Source organism: Cygnus atratus, chromosome 16 (assembly GCF_013377495.2).
Source record: "Cygnus atratus isolate AKBS03 ecotype Queensland, Australia chromosome 16, CAtr_DNAZoo_HiC_assembly, whole genome shotgun sequence".
Lineage (NCBI taxonomy): Eukaryota > Metazoa > Chordata > Aves > Anseriformes > Anatidae > Cygnus > Cygnus atratus.
The window spans coordinates 8,941-21,743 of NC_066377.1; the positions used below are offsets into that span (position 1 = coordinate 8,941).

General features: G+C 50.9%; 2 long non-coding RNA genes across 11 annotated transcripts; both read right to left on the minus strand.

Moving 5' to 3' along the window:
- Positions 1 to 2,269: 2,269 nt before the first annotated feature.
- On the minus strand, positions 2,270 to 2,701 carry LOC118258427 (uncharacterized). The gene is made up of 3 exons (XR_007708929.1): positions 2,646 to 2,701; positions 2,430 to 2,489; positions 2,270 to 2,304 (listed from the first exon to the last, which is right to left on the minus strand). It is a non-coding gene; the product is annotated as an uncharacterized LOC118258427 (long non-coding RNA).
- A 4,303-nt stretch (positions 2,702 to 7,004) lies between these two features.
- LOC118258422 (uncharacterized) lies at positions 7,005 to 12,294 on the minus strand. 10 transcript variants are annotated; one of them, XR_007708935.1, is made up of 5 exons: positions 12,154 to 12,267; positions 10,597 to 11,012; positions 10,101 to 10,330; positions 7,626 to 8,877; positions 7,005 to 7,161 (listed from the first exon to the last, which is right to left on the minus strand). It is a non-coding gene; the product is annotated as an uncharacterized LOC118258422 (long non-coding RNA). The 10 variants fall into 10 exon arrangements; XR_004781845.2 differs by having other exon boundaries at positions 10,101 to 10,333; positions 12,154 to 12,266; XR_004781848.2 differs by having other exon boundaries at positions 10,791 to 11,012; positions 12,154 to 12,265.
- Positions 12,295 to 12,803: the final 509 nt, after the last annotated feature.

Below are 12,803 nucleotides of genomic sequence, written 5' to 3' on the forward strand. Positions count from 1 at the left end.
CTGGCACACCAGCCAGACTTCTTCCAGTGAAACACCCACCTCAAAAACAAAACAGCAGTTTCAGCTCTTCAGCTCTGCTACTGAAGTCAGATAGACAAACTCTAGACAACTGCCCGCCTTCCCCTGCCAACCACCCCCAAAGACACAGTATTTGCCCCTGGACTTAATTCTCAGGGGTCTGAATCCATCCTCAAGGTGGACCACAGAGACCAACTAGGATGTTCCCAGTATCTTCTTCGTCCCCGGAAAAGAGGACTCACCCAGAGGTGGGACCGATAGACTACCAAACCAAAACCAATGCCCTTTTTCCAACTTTTCTCCACTCACCTTCCCGATCCAGGCTTAGCGCTTCCATTTACTACGCTGAGCCAAGGTCACGTAGCTTAGACCAAGGAGAAAGAACAAACAAATGTGACAATCCACAAAACAGCCTATACCCACTCCTCTTCCTTCCTCCCCTACCCCAACAGCCAAGAAGCCCCAGACCCACACTCCCCAACCCAGTACCACCGCTTCGCTCACCTAACATACCAACGAGGTGCATCACGCTCCCAGCTCCTCTTGCGCTCCGAGCATCTCCAGCACTTCAGGAACTGGAACTGCTGACGCCTGGCACGCCTCAGGAACGTGACAGGAGATGTACTCTGCTGTCGCAAGGTGCTTCCAAAGCCTGCCCAACAGGCAAAGCACACTAACACAATCCACTGACCAACTCGGGGCTCACACTGCCGTCCACTCACCCTCGTGCCTCATTCAAGTGTCCGTGCCCATGCCCTGGGCTACAAGAAGGTCATATCCGTGATGGACAAGCAAACAGTACAGCTCCTTGCAGAGGACTCAAACACAGAGACGAGAGCCAGAAAAATAAAAAACCACCCTCAGGTCCACAAATGCCAAAAGGCCATGAATGCACAGCAGCCCCAACAGGGGTAATCACACACTTATCCTCTACAGATGAAAAAGGTGACCCTGCTCAGTCTCTCCGTAATACTACCGTGCTTATGCGGTCAAGCCCCTTGCGATGCGTACTGAAGCTCTTTGTGAAGCCTCTGGACAGTTACGCAAATGGCTTGATATATCTAGAGATTAAAAGATAACCCAAATAAAAAGGAAGCATACCCCACCCATTTCCCAAAAACAAGTTAGCCGGCAACACCTCCTAAACATACCTCTATTACATGAATTCCAAGCACTTAAAATCTAGAAGGCTGCAAGGTCTAAAGACTCTACAGCCAGCCAAACCGCAGGCAAAAGCTCCAAGAATAGAACAAACTGTCCCTAACCCTGAAAAAGACTACACCTTACACGCCTACTGCTGCTGTTTTCAGATACATGCTTATACAGGGAGCTTCGATGATACTTATCTCCTAAACCCTGCTCCATCACTTTGCCACCAACATTGTAACTTTGATAATATTTGCCTTAATTCTGCAAAAATCATAAGGGACCCCAAACCACAAAGCAAACACACAAAGTAACATCGCCATCCTATCCATAAACATGCTGTAACAATTACTCACCTGAAGAAGAGCTGCATGCAATACTGGCACCTATTTACTAGATTGGTTTACTCTAACAGATCCTATTAGTTGTTACCTCACAAAGATGGGCTTACCGCTCTCTACTTGGAAACCCATCAGTCCATAGACTCTGACCCACCTAAAGACCCCTGCAACTGACTGAAGGAAAACCAAAGCACTTAGCCCAAGGTGCAGCCCAGGCAGAATGAGCTCTCTAATGGCATGCCTGGGGCTCATATACCATTTGGCCCTGCCCAGCACCCAAACCTAATCACCTGGGAAAGGTGAAAAAGAGGGGCAAAGCACAAGAAAGTAGAAAGAGGAGAATCAGCAGCTGTGGTTTATTTATTTTTGCTTCAGCTTTGAATATTTAAAGCTTTTCTCCTCTACAACACCTGTCTCAGGAACCAAACAGCATTCAAGTGACCTGCTTTGCTCCTGTTCTGAAGACTATCACAGCCCACCTTGCCTGTGGCACCTGATAAACAGAAGAGAAAGCAACCACTGCAGCAAAAGCCACAGCACCCTTAGGACAGACAGTTACTCTCATCTACTCCTTTACCTCAGCTGCTTACCTACCCCACGTGGCAGATGCTTCCACCCGTTCTCTGAAGCCACCTAGAGCACCTCTAAAAGAGAAACTGGAATTTTACTCTATTTCATGTAGTAAAATAACTGCAGTCACAGCCACAGCCAAAAATAACACCTAGCTCTGTTCACTCACCAGAGTCACTCTGGAGATAGCTCGGGTCTTGATGTCCTGTACTGCACACTGCGTTTCAGCCTGAACAAAGGAAAACACAGAAGATAAACGTTCAGCTGCCAGCATTAGCACCCGTCCCTCAACAACATAAGTGACCCCATATTTAATGTTATCATTTCAAAACAGCAGTCCACTTGCCTCTGTACCTGGAAGTTAGATCCAAGCTCGAAAGGAACAGCCAGCATCACCCATGCCACCTGGGAATACTAAAGGACAAAATGACCACTGTGCTTGCAAGCGACCACCTGCCACACTGCTCCTCTGTCCCAAACAACAGCCTCACCTCAGACCCTCAGAGGGAAACACCTGAATGTCTTCCCTTCGCTTCGGATAAGGGACGACTAGGCTGACAACATGCTCACCTTCCCTCACTGCTCCGTGACACGGGGATTTCCCTGTCCAAGACTGCACTAGGCACCTTCAGAGACAAGAGAAAAAGCACACCTGAGCCACCTCATAGGCACAGCGTACCTGCTGCAATACCTCCCTCTTCCCAGCTCCTTTACAAAAGCTGCCCGGGCGGCGCCGCGCCAAAAGCTGCCCGGGCGGCGCCGCGCCAAAAGCTGCCCGGGCGGCGCCGCGCCAAAAGCTGCCCGGGCGGCGCCGCGCCAAAAGCTGCCCGGGCGGCGCCGCGCCAAAAGCTGCCCGGGCGGCGCCGCGCCAAAAGCTGCCCGGGCGGCGCCGCGCCAAAAGCTGCCCGGGCGGCGCCGCGCCAAAAGCTGCCCGGGCGGCGCCGCGCCAAAAGCTGCCCGGGCGGCGCCGCGCCAAAAGCTGCCCGGGCGGCGCCGCGCCAAAAGCTGCCCGGGCGGCGCCGCGCCAAAAGCTGCCCGGGCGGCGCCGCGCCAAAAGCTGCCCGGGCGGCGCCGCGCCAAAAGCTGCCCGGGCGGCGCCGCGCCAAAAGCTGCCCGGGCGGCGCCGCGCCAAAAGCTGCCCGGGCGGCGCCGCGCCAAAAGCTGCCCGGGCGGCGCCGCGCCAAAAGCTGCCCGGGCGGCGCCGCGCCAAAAGCTGCCCGGGCGGCGCCGCGCCAAAAGCTGCCCGGGCGGCGCCGCGCCAAAAGCTGCCCGGGCGGCGCCGCGCCAAAAGCTGCCCGGGCGGCGCCGCGCCAAAAGCTGCCCGGGCGGCGCCGCGCCAAAAGCTGCCCGGGCGGCGCCGCGCCAAAAGCTGCCCGGGCGGCGCCGCGCCAAAAGCTGCCCGGGCGGCGCCGCGCCAAAAGCTGCCCGGGCGGCGCCGCGCCAAAAGCTGCCCGGGCGGCGCCGCGCCAAAAGCTGCCCGGGCGGCGCCGCGCCAAAAGCTGCCCGGGCGGCGCCGCGCCAAAAGCTGCCCGGGCGGCGCCGCGCCAAAAGCTGCCCGGGCGGCGCCGCGCCAAAAGCTGCCCGGGCGGCGCCGCGCCAAAAGCTGCCCGGGCGGCGCCGCGCCAAAAGCTGCCCGGGCGGCGCCGCGCCAAAAGCTGCCCGGGCGGCGCCGCGCCAAAAGCTGCCCGGGCGGCGCCGCGCCAAAAGCTGCCCGGGCGGCGCCGCGCCAAAAGCTGCCCGGGCGGCGCCGCGCCAAAAGCTGCCCGGGCGGCGCCGCGCCAAAAGCTGCCCGGGCGGCGCCGCGCCAAAAGCTGCCCGGGCGGCGCCGCGCCAAAAGCTGCCCGGGCGGCGCCGCGCCAAAAGCTGCCCGGGCGGCGCCGCGCCAAAAGCTGCCCGGGCGGCGCCGCGCCAAAAGCTGCCCGGGCGGCGCCGCGCCAAAAGCTGCCCGGGCGGCGCCGCGCCAAAAGCTGCCCGGGCGGCGCGGCGCCGCGCCAAAAGCTGCCCGGGCGGCGCCGCGCCAAAAGCTGCCCGGGCGGCGCCGCGCCAAAAGCTGCCCGGGCGGCGCCGCGCCAAAAGCTGCCCGGGCGGCGCCGCGCCAAAAGCTGCCCGGGCGGCGCCGCGCCAAATCACGGACTTACCCTTTACAGATGAAAAAGGTAACTCTGATACGACCCTGCTCAGTCTCTTGGTAATACTGCGCCTATGTGGTCAAGCCTCTTGTAGCATGTAATCAAGCTCGTTTTAGTCTTCTGGAGAGTTACACGAGTGGCTTGATACATCTACAGTTTCAAATATAACCCAAAACCGGAAGTGTATCCCACCATCCCAAAAAAAAATGAGCCAACATTCTCTGCTAAATATCCCTCTAGTAAGTGATTTCCAAGCACTTAAAATCTAGAAATCCATAGACACCAACCTGCCCAAAGAACCCTGCAACTGACTGAAGGAAAAACAAAGCACTCACCCCAAAGAGCAGCCCACTCTAATGGCATACCTGGGGCTCATATACCATTTGGCCCCGCCCAGCACCCAAACACAATCACCTGGGAAAGGGGAGGGGCAAAGCACAAGAAAGTAGAAAGAGAGCAGGAGCAGCAGCAGCTGTGGTGGTTTGTTTGTTGTTTTTGTTTACTTTTTTTTTTTCTAAATCTGTTTTAGCTCAACAGCATGCAGACTGCAGACAAGAGAACTGGGGTGTTTCTAGAAGCAACAATCCCCATGCTTTTGCTGCAGCTTTGAATATTGAAAGGACAATATGACCAAGCAAGCAACTGAAATTTTTTCAGCTGGAATTAGCTCAAACCTTTCTTTACATAGAAAGAAAAATCTAGGAGCATAACAGATTACACGCCAAAAAAAAAGAAAAAAAAAACCAATTCCATGTAATAACATCACTCACAGGAAAAATCACGTACTTGAGTAGGCCATCTGAAAACCAAAAGGCTATGCTGATGGGTCAAAACACACTACAGGACACTGGACTGGAGCCTGGCCCTCTGCTGCACTGACTTAAAACCCATTCCTACACTCACCAAGGTGCAACCCAAACACAGACACAGCATTTCAGCCTCAACACAGCTTTGGGAACTGCTGGAAAGCAGGCTTCATCCTCAGCGAGGCGTACTCAGGCTCCACAGCATGGGGCTTCAGGCACCTCTTCACCTACTGAAGAAGGCCACCATCAGGAACTGCCACGCCAGACAACCTTTTTCCTCTACAACACCTGCCTCAGGAACCAAACAGCATTCAAGTGACCTGCTTTGCTCCTATTCTAAAGGCTATCACAGCCCACCTTGCCTGTGGCACCTGATAAACAGAATAGAAAGCAACCACAGCAGCAAAAGCCACAGCACCCTTAGGACAGTTACTTTCATCCGCTCCTTTACCTCAGCTGCTTACCTACCCCACATGGCAGATGCTTCCACCCGTTCTCTGAAGCTACCTATAGCACCTCTAAAAGAGGAACTGGAATTTTACTCTAGTTGATGTAGTAAAATAACTGTAGTGATGGGCACGAAAATGTGCCTGGGCAGCAGCAATCACAGACTTACCCTTTACAGATGAAAAAGGTGACCCTGCTCAGTCTCTCCGTAATACTACCGTGCTTATGCGGTCGAGGAACCGTACCCCACCATTTCTTAAAAACAAGGTAGCCGGCAACACCTCCTAAGCACACCTCTATTGTGTGAATTCCAAGCACTTAAAATCTAGAAGGCTGCAAGGTCGAAAGACTCTACAGCCAGCCAAACCGCAGGCAAAAGCTCCAAAAATAGAACAAACTGTCCCTAACCCTGAAAAAGACTACACCCTACACGCCTACTGCTGCTGTTTTCAGATACATGCTTACACAGGGAGCTTCGATGATACTTATCTCCTAAACCCTGCTCCATCACTTTGCCACCAACGTTATAACTTTGATAATATTTGCCTTAATTCTGCAAAAATCATAAGGGACCCCGAACCACAAAGCAAACACACAAAAGTAACATCGCCATCCTATCCGTAAACATGCTGTAACAATTATTCACCTGAAGAAGAGCTGCATGAAATGCAGGCACCTATTACTAGATTGGTTTACTCTAATAGATTCTACTAGTTGTTACCTCACAATGATGTGCGTACCGGTCTCTACTTGGAAACCCATCAGTCCATAGACTCTGACCCACCTAAAGACCCCTGCAACTGACTGAAGGAAAACCAAAGCGCTTGCCCCAAAGTGCAGTCCAGGCAGAATGAGCTCTCTGATGGGATGCCTGCAACTCATATACCATTGCACCCCACCCAGCACCCCACCCCAATCACATGGGAAATGGGAGGGGCCGTGCATGACAAGAGGTGAAGAGAGCAAGAGGAACAGCAGCCCTGTTTTTGGTGTGGTTTAGGTCAACAGCGTGCAGAGTACAGCACAGGCAACCAGGCTGTTTCTCTTGAAAGACCTGCCTTAGCTTTGGTGAAGGAAACTGATCGGGCTGACAGCCCTCACCTTTTTGCACCACTCCACAACATGGGGAATTCACCTCTCCAAGGCTGCACGACGGAAGGGCAGAAACAAGACGAAAAGCACACCCTGAGGCACCTCATAACCACAGCCTACCTACTGCAATACCTATACCTATCTTCCCAGCTGCTTTACCTCTGCTGCTCTCCATCTCCAAATCACATTCTTTTAACTGCCACACAGAGTGGCAGTCCTCCAGGTGCCACAGAGCAGCACCCTAATTTTTTTAGATTTTTAATAATTTTTTTTTAATTTCTTATTTTCAAAACAGCAGTCCGCTTCCCTCTGATGATGGACAGCAGGTCAAGCCAGTCACCGAGTTGCCAAAGCAGAGCTTCACAGTTCCAGAAGGCGCTCTTTCCTTTGACCTATTCCTTATAAGCGTTATCTACCACTGGCAAAGCAATAAACAGAATGCAAACAGGCACTGCCACATTTGACAAAATTCATGTTTTTTATTTTATCATTTCAAAAGAGCAGTCCATTTGCCTCTACATCTGAGAAGTAGATCAAACCAGTCACCGAGTTGCCGAACAAGAACTTGACAGTTGCTGTTTCCTTTGACCGATTCCTCCTAAGGTTTACCTACTGCTGGGAAAAAAAGAAAAAAGACTCTGTGCCAGCTGCCCTTGAGTACTCGCCCAGAGCTTGAGTATTCGCCCAGAGACAGACCAGATGTCTTTCCCAAAAGAGTCAGGACAATGTATTATTGCACTGATGAACCACCATGTTAGCTACCATCACTAATTGCCAGGACAGGACAGCTCCAGGCCAAACACACACATAAAAAGGCACGCTACAAACATCGTGACCAAAACATGGGAAAAGAATTACTTCTACTATAAGAATTACTCACCTGAAGAAGAGCTGCATGCAATAAAGGCATCTACTACTATATAGATTAGTTTACTTTAAATGATCCTACTAGATGTTACTTTCAATAGATGTACTTATCTCTTTCAACTTAGAAACGCATCAACCAACCCCTAGACTCTGACGCACCTTAAAAAAAAAAAAACTGCAACTGACTGAAGGAAAAACAAAGCACTTACCCCAAAGAGCAGCTCAGGCAGAATGAGCTCTCTGACAGGACACCTGCGGCTCATATACCATTAGGCCCCACCCGGCACCCTGCCCCAATCACCTGGGAAAGAGGAGGGGCAAAGCACAGGAAGGGATAAAGAGAGCAGCAGCTGCGTTTTTTATTTGGCTTAGCTCAACAGTGTGTGAAGCGTTACTAGAGGCAACAATTCCTGTGCTTTTGCTTCAGTCCTGATTATTGAAACGACAATATTACCAAGTAGGTAACTAAAACTGTTTTTGACTGTAATTAGCTGAAACCTTTCTTTACATAGGTAGAAATAATCTAGGAGTGTAACAGATTACAAACCACAAAAATACAATTCAATGTAGTAAAATAACTCACCAGAGAAGTAACATACCTTAGTAGACTATCTAAAAAACAAAAGGCTATGCAGATGGGTTCAAAAAAGCCAACCCAATCGAGATCTGAAAAGGGTACAGACATTCTCAAAAGGAGCAGGGAAAAAATAATGGCACAGAACAAGCCGGAAAGAATGCTGAGCAGATTTAAAAGATCTGTAAGACCTCAGGAGGGACCTGAGCAGAGCACGTAGGTCTTTGGAAAGTGGGGGGAGGGAGGACGGGTTAGCCAGGGACTAGGAATACTAAGTAGAGGAGAAAATGAGTGTTGTGAGCCTGAAGTGTGTACAAGCATCATAAAGAGGGCTCCTGAGAGGATGGGAAAACAAAGGGAAAGCTGCTTACCTCTGAGAAGTCGTCCTTGATCTTTGTGCCACGGACATTTGTCTTGCGTGCTTGGCTCACTGAGTTTAGGGGTCCCCGTACGTTGAAGGCTTACCTCTGAGAAGTCCTACATGGCTCCACCTGCGTTACTGATTTTTTTTGCCAGCAGGTGGTGGCAGAAAATCCTGAGAAGTGGCAGACACAGCTTCCCAAACCGTTTTCTCAATAATGGAAGCAGTGCGAACCACGTGGAAAACCACAAGTGAAAAACTACAGGTGGAAAACCACAAGTGCAGCAGAGAAATGTACCCCACGTCGTCTAGGGGAGGAAATAACTGCCCTGAGCAACGTGCCCTTCCCAGGGTGAACCCAACGTGCCCAAGGCCTTGGGGGGCGGGCAGAAAAGGAACCCGAGACTCTTAGTATGTCTCCTGAGAATCGCAGCTTACAGTTACTCCATGTCTTCTGGTCTTGCAGGATGAGGCAGAGGTCTAATTAATTCCTTCTCCATCTCTCTGGAAAGAGCTTTTCTCCTGTCTGTGACAAAGGAGAAAAATGTTATGATCGTGGGAGTCATCATACAAAGCCACACTCTGTGAATTCACTATTACAGTTAAGATCGTTTTTAATCAAAAACACCTCGGCCGCAAACTGTAAACTCGGCTACCACTGCAAACATAGCGCTGCACAAAAATTCAACTCAAGATAGAGGAAAAGGGCGAGCTAAAAGGACGAATGACGTGACCAAAGGCAACTGCAACAACCATCTGGTAGATGGTTGTCCACAGCCCTCAGATTTCATGGTCGTCTTTCCTGAAGAATGAATCCTGGAAGAACAGAAAAGATACACAACGTGTCCACAACAACTTTTGAGGAGACTACCGAAAAAAAAAAACCAAAAAAATAGAAACAGCAAGCGGCTAGTACGTCAGTTTTGTTAACAGAGTAACATTAACATACTAGAAATTTCCACGTTCTATGTAGCCCCAAGGTGGTGCTGGGTACATCCACTGATATTAATGGGGTGGCACAATGTAAGAGACAGTTAATAGACAAGGTACACCTGAGGTGCACAGATTGCATATTCCAGGCGACAAAAAAGGCACAGCTTGGCACCCAGTTTGAATCAGCTTGCATATGAGTCTGCTGATACGTGAGTATATACTGCAAGCAGAAAAGTCTTTTACTCCACAGACTCAGTTTCATTTATGTATTATATACATACATATGGGTATGTATCTCCCTCTCTCTCTCTCTCTCTCTATATATATATATATATACACACATACAAATAAACGGGAACTTTATAACCACTTGAGTAACAATCATTAGCTATGCCTACACTGAAAGCCAGGACTATGCCTAAGTGATTAAGTAAACACGGAGCCTTATCTGTGAAGTGCTGAAAATGCCCCATAACCACTGGGGGGCTTATGCACGGTGTACATAATTTTTGCGCAAATGTGCATCTTAATACACAAAGAGGAGGGGCGAGGCGGACAAAGGTTTTAGGGACGCGTCAAGACCAGAACAGCCACTGGGCAATCGCTCAGATGTGCAAAGCTCAGCTAAAACTCGCACAAATCCACCGAGGGAAGGAGGCTACCTACTTGGCTGCTTAAAATAACCTCTACAAAGAACGTATTACAAAATCAAAAACGAAACCATCATCCAGCAAAGCAAACGTCTGGAATACAAAGGGCTAAAGCTGACAGCTGAGGTTTGATTCTTTAGCAATGTCAAAGGTCTTCAGATCCTACCTGACTTCTTGTGGATGGTGGCGTTGCAGCACAGAAATGAGGGGAGCGGGAAGATCGCAACAGGCCAAACGCGGTGCTGGGCTCCTAAAGGAGCTGGTGGGATAGCACTGACAAGAGTGAGACAGGCTGTCAGCCTTCTCCACGAGCTGAAGAAGAGGAGCGCAAGTGTCCGAAGAAGCTGTTTCTTCTCATACTTCATTTAATATACACCGTCTTTAAATCCAGGGCATCTTCTTAGGGAAGAGATAAAGAGGTAGAGTTAGCGGCTCCAGGGATGCTTCAGGATCTTACTTCTTTCTATAGTTAGCTGCTATCCATAAACCCAGACCAGTTAAAATACAGAGTTATATTAAAAATTCTGGATAATAACAAAAGTATGGGATTTAAAAAAACAAAACAAAAACACGCTTGCACGGAAAAAAGGTTAAATTATCTCATTCATTTCCCAATTAATTCCCCTGCAGACTCTACGCTCAGCTCCTCTTAACTCACTTACCTATCCAAACGCAGGACAGACGCATCAGTTCTCATCAGTCTTGGTAAAAAGACGACATTTTAACGCTTGCTCTCAAATATCATCTCTTTCCAACACGCTTTCCTGCAAGCTGTGCTAATTCCTGCAGGCTTTTTAATATATGCTAGAAACTTCACTGTTTTATCTTAATGACCATCTCGGTGGGAGTCACCGACCTGCTGTCTTTGATTCTGCTGTCTTCACAAATACAAATAAAACAGTACTTCAGTGACGCTCTGTGACAAACTAGGCGACGCGCATCGACCTCTTACATAAGGAAGGAAAGAATTTGTAGACAACATCCAGAATGTATTACTTTGTTAGATATCAGAGCGGTGGGGCAGAATGACAATGCTACACAAGACCGTGCCTATGCTCCCGGGATCGTACACAGTTTGCTGGAATACAACAAACAAAATAATAAAGTAAGGTCACTGTGTGTGGAACAAGTTCACTCACTCCATTATTATTGTGAATGACAATAATATTTTAGTAAGCGTTCTTTTAAATCCGTAGAAAATTTTGGATTTATCTCAATTTGGCTTCATGAAAACTGAAACTTGCAGTGCAAAGATCATTTATAAAATCTTTAGCGGCTGAGTTTTTTAGGCACGGATTTGGTCACCTTCCTGGATAATATTCGGCTCTCTCCACCTTCCCCCAACAAGAAAAAAAGCTTAATGACCTCAAACTGGGACTTCTGGGAGGTGTGGCTCCATTTGTCACCTTACCTAATACACACTGTTTCTTCGCTGTGCTAAACTTTCACCATGACTGCATAATAGAGTCTCACTGCTATTGTTTCTGAGAGTTTGACAGACTTCCCCAGATTGGATTAAACGAGCATTTTCCGTTGTGACGGACATCAAGGCCAACGATGTCTCTTGTCGGCTGTGGAGTCCTGCTGGCACTATCACCAGCTCTCACACAACCCCATTTTGGGGTCCGCCCCATCCGTCCTCAGCGGTGGGAAGTTCTTCCAGAAGCAGACAGACCGTTATTTGTTCCTACGTGGAGCTAAGGCTCTGTAAGGCTTTGCTTTTTTTCTTCCCTCACTCCCCCTTTATTTCCAAGCTTAAACCTGCATCCAGCGCCAGCCTGCGCCTCCCGGTGCACACGGCCCAGCCCCGGCTGGGGGAAAGACCAGCCGCGCACCCCGGAGCCCACGTGGCCGCCCGGCACCACAGAACTACAGCTCCCAGCATGCCTCGGGACGGAGCAGTCCATCCAACCCAGAGGGGAGTCGGCCAAGCGCACACAACCGACCCCCCCCTCCCGCCCTCTCTCCGCCAGCCTCCCCCCCCCCCCCCCCCCCCCCGCACCGCCTCCCGCCGCTCCGACCCCTCTCCCCCAGCCCCCCGAAGCCCCGCGCAGTACAGACCCCGCCGCACGCCCGGTCCGGTCCGGTCCGGAGCCGCCCCCGCCCCGCACAAGGGCAGGGCCGTTTCCGCAGAAGCTGCCGACCGCGTGGCGCCCCGACCGCTCGCCGCCTCGCCCCCGCCCCGCCCCGCCCGGCCCGGCCCGGCCCCGACCACCAACCTCGTTGCTGCACCGCGCCTCGCCGGCCCGGCCCGGCAGCCTCCGCCCATAGTGCTGGCAAGCCCTGCACGGCACTTCCGCCCTGGGTTCCTCCGAGCCAATCACGGAGCGTTTCCGCCCTCAGCGAAGGCATGTCCTGACGCCACTTCCGCCCTCAGGGTCCAGCCAATCACTGCGCCGCTTCCCTGTGGGACGGCGACCCTGAGGTTGCCCCTGTGTTGCCTTTTTTTTTTTTTTTTTTTTTTTAAAAGAAGGCCCGGGTGTGCTCGGTCCCCTCTCACCAGGTGTATCTGCGAGAAACATCTCAAATAATTTTCTTCACACACGATCTTCTGTGAGGCTGTTTTATTCGCGGTTGCAGTGGCGGGCGTCCTGCCAATTGGGAGCGCGTTACAGTAAGCAAAGCATCAACGTTTATTCCCTATTCCCCGACTCCTGGTCACCTCCCCTGTTTCCTCATTGGCCGAGCACTACAGGGTCACAAGCTACTCGACGCTCCTCTACACCATATATGTACAATTTTACTTCTTTTTCAACCCTTTAATTTCTCCCTTCTTATTTTCTTTTTTTTTCCCCCCTTTCTTATGTTTCAAGAACCTGTGATCTTTGTTTTACTGTTCCCACACTGCTCAACCTGTTTTTCCTCAAGC